Here is a 3,630-nt window from a genome sequence, read left to right as displayed (position 1 = left end):
GCTCCAGGGGTGTTTCATCTGAAGAACTATCATCCATATCATTCCTATGCAATATAATTGGACAATATAATTCCTGTTTCATTTTCCTTAAGCCCAATGTCTGCTTAGATTTTGGTCAAGGAAATATCTTGAAGAGTTGTACATTAAAAAAAAAAAAAAAATCCCATCTGCTGAAGTCGGTTATAGCCATGTCTTTAAGAAGTGCAATGAAATGTTTTACTCCCACCCAGCTACTGGTGCACAATAATCTTGCCAGAAGAATATAAAACATCCAAAAAGAGGAGCAAAGTCAGACACACTTCTTGGCTACTGGCTCAGATCTATGAGCTGGCCCTCCTGGTTTAATGCACTCAGCCAGGCATGGCAGTGATGGATTCCTGTTTTCCCTTGCTTTGTCTCGAAACAAAGGTCAGGCAATACTTAAAAGACTAAAAGAGAATCAAAAGACTCTGGATTTCCTTTTTCTTTTTTTTTTTCTTTAGGAACATGCTGGTAAAGTGATCTTACATTGTTGCTCTATAACCTGGGGTGCATTTCCAAGAAGCTTCACGGGACTCCTGCACCTCCTGATGCACATCTGAAGGATTTCACTGGATTTCCAAAGCCGGATCAGAGACCCAGCTGGAGGAACTCAGCCAAACTCCCCCAGAGCAGCCAAAAACAGCACAGATCTGGCAAGGTACATCTGTTTATTTGTTTATTTTGCGTGTTGTAATGTAGCTCACCCTCCTCCTGCTCCCTTTGTTAAAACCAGCCACTGTTCCCTATTGAAGCAGTTTAACCCCCTGCTTCCCATCCTTTCATCCCTCACTCAGCCAGTCCTGAGTGCTGCCTGTGTCCCTCCACATCTCCCTCATTCCTGAAGGAAACATCCACCGTATTTACTCTTTCAATAACCCTGCAGAGAGAAAACCCTTTTTTCCCCCCTTCCCCGATCCGAGCAAGTGCTAATTGGTCAGGCACACAACACGCACACACAGAAGCATCGTGTTGATCTGATTGCAAATCCCCATACGTCAGCAGCCCAGAGACCCTCCTCCAGCTCGGATCAGAGGGAAGAGGCTCACCAGTGAGAGCAGCAGGTGCTGGAGGAGGCAGAGGAGCCGCTTCCCAGGTAAGGGACACTTCACTCCCCATCCCCAGCGCCGGCAGTCCAGCTCACTTTACTGCTGTGCGACAACAAAAGGCAGAAGTGAGGCACTTCTCTCTGCAGAGCCTGGGACCGGTTGCCAAACCTTTGATCTTCATGGTGGAGGGGGATAGGGGTCGGTTTTTTGTTCATTCCCTGTGGAGGAATTCTTGGAAGTATGGGTCAGGCAATAGTGATGGATGTGGTGACTGCTACAGGTGAGATGATTCCTGCTGTGTCTCTTTCAGGGTACTTTTCTCTCTCTTCCCCGATTAATCCTGAACTTCTGAGATGTACAGGTTTGTCTATCTGTGCCAAATTTGGGGGGCTGCCAGTTGTTCGTACTGGGGATGGTTTTCAGAGTGAGTAAGTTCATAACTCACCCTTGCTTAAAGGTGTACTTTGATTGCAGGGAAATCCCCTTTAAATGTTAATTTCAGAAATACTCCCTGAACTATTTTTCCCCCTCCTTCTTTTGCTAGGGGACCCTGGGAGTGGGGAGTAGCAGTGTCAGAAACTTCTTCATTGTTTGTGAAATCGCTGTCCATGAAGAGCCTGAACTCCACACAAAGGCAGGCGCTAATTACCACTGGAACACTTCTGCTCCAGCACGGAAAGCAAGAGCTGTGCCAGAGAAACTGCAGCCATCCCTCCAGTCCTCCAAGGGCTGTGAACAGCCAGCCAGGCAAGAAATTCCCCCTTCTGCCTCCTTGTTCCTGCCAGCCCCAAAAGAACTGTCACTTTAGACAGCTGAATGAGAGCCGCTCAACTCCCCCAGCAAAGAAAAGCCAAAGCTCACCGGAATGCTCTCAGAAAGAAGAGTTCCTTGACTTCTTTAGAAAGACATTATTCTCTTGTTCTCTTGGTTCATGGAGCCTTATGTCTTCCAAACATTTTCTTCTCCCATCGCCACTTCAAAATCTAACTTCTCCAACGGGGGGGAGAGGTAAGTTAGGTGGTCCAAGAAGCCTCACAACTCACCTTTGAAAATAAGCTGCATCTAAATGAGGTAACAGCTGCTTCTCACAGGAGGGGGAAAATATCCCAACCAAGCAAAAAACCTCTCACTTCTGGGCTAGTGAGGCTTTCAGCGGTATCTGGAGGTGGTCTGTGGTCAATAGGCATGGGAAACATCTTTTGGGATGATCTGAACAGCTCCTGCAGCAACGCAGGCAACAGCTGCTAGCTGGAAAACAGCATGAGGTTCAACTTCACCCTCCAAGAGCAGGCAGCTGATTTCTACATTGTCCTGCCCGTGATCTACTCTGTGATCTGTGCGGTGGGGCTCACAGGCAACACTGCTGTCATCTATGTGATCCTCAAGGCCCCCAAGATGAAGACTGTGACCAACATGTTCATCCTGAACCTCGCTATCGCTGATGACTTGTTCACCCTTGTCTTGCCCATCAATATTGCAGAGCACCTCCTCCGCTACTGGCCCTTTGGAAAAATCCTCTGCAAGGTCATCTTGTCCATAGATCACTACAATATCTTCTCCAGCATTTATTTCCTGACAGTGATGAGCATAGACAGGTACCTGGTGGTGCTGGCTACGGTCAGGTCCAAGAGGATGCCCCACCGCATGTACCGAGCAGCCAGGATTGTCAGCCTGTGCATCTGGATCCTGGTCAGCATCATAGTCCTCCCTTTCATCATCTTTGCCAATGTCTACACTGACGACCTGGAGATCAAGAGTTGTGGTCTCAATTTCCCCAAGCCTGAGAGGTTTTGGTTCAAAGCCAGCAGGATCTACACCCTCATCCTTGGCTTTGCCATTCCAGTATCCACCATCTGCATCCTCTGCACCACGATGCTCTACAAGCTGAGGAACATGCACCTGAACTCCAATGCCAGAGCCCTGGACAAAGCCAAGAAGAAAGTCACCATCATGGTCTTCATAGTCCTGGCTGTGTTCCTCTTCTGTTGGACCCCTTTCCACCTGGCTACCATCGTGGCTTTGACCACTGACTTACCCCAGACCTCCATGGTCATTGGGATACCCTACTTCATCACCAGCCTAAGCTATGCCAATTCATGCTTGAATCCTTTCTTGTACGCTTTCCTGGATGACAGTTTTCGGAAAAGTTTCCGGAAGCTGCTGGAATGCAGAACTTCTTGAACAGGGGGCTGGGGCTGGCAGGTCCCTGCCCTTCCAGGGTTTTTCAGGAGAAACTTTGCAGACTGGAGGAGTGGCCAATGAATGCACAACGTCCTTTCTTTGGTTTATATGTAATGTGTGGTCTGTTTGTAACCCTCATCAGCAACAGGGTTTGTCCTGCCCACTTGCAACTCTTGTATTTCCCCTCTTTGCTCCCACCAACTTGCATTTCTAGACCCTGATTTTAATTTCACCCCCTGAATTACTAAGGACAGAACATTTCCTTTTCAGGGGTGTGCTTCTGCCACAGAGTGGTCCTTTATTGCCATCTGCTGTACAGCACGGACAGGCTGGAGACCAATTTCCAGAGGAGTGCAAAGCTCAGTTCTTTATCACTGAGTTA

At 48.0% G+C, this 3,630-nt stretch overlaps 1 pseudogene; it reads left to right on the top strand.

Moving 5' to 3' along the window:
• The first annotated feature begins 2,252 nt into the window (after positions 1 to 2,252).
• On the top strand, positions 2,253 to 3,248 carry LOC128948885 (neuropeptides B/W receptor type 2-like; annotated as a pseudogene).
• Positions 3,249 to 3,630: the final 382 nt, after the last annotated feature.

The sequence above is a fragment of the Melozone crissalis genome, unplaced genomic scaffold, assembly GCF_028551555.1.
Source record: "Melozone crissalis strain CALT ecotype California unplaced genomic scaffold, PUWL_Pcris_2 ptg000165l_1, whole genome shotgun sequence".
Lineage (NCBI taxonomy): Eukaryota > Metazoa > Chordata > Aves > Passeriformes > Passerellidae > Melozone > Melozone crissalis.
Note: the sequence above shows the minus strand (reverse complement) of the source record. Positions and strands in the feature narration are given on the sequence as shown.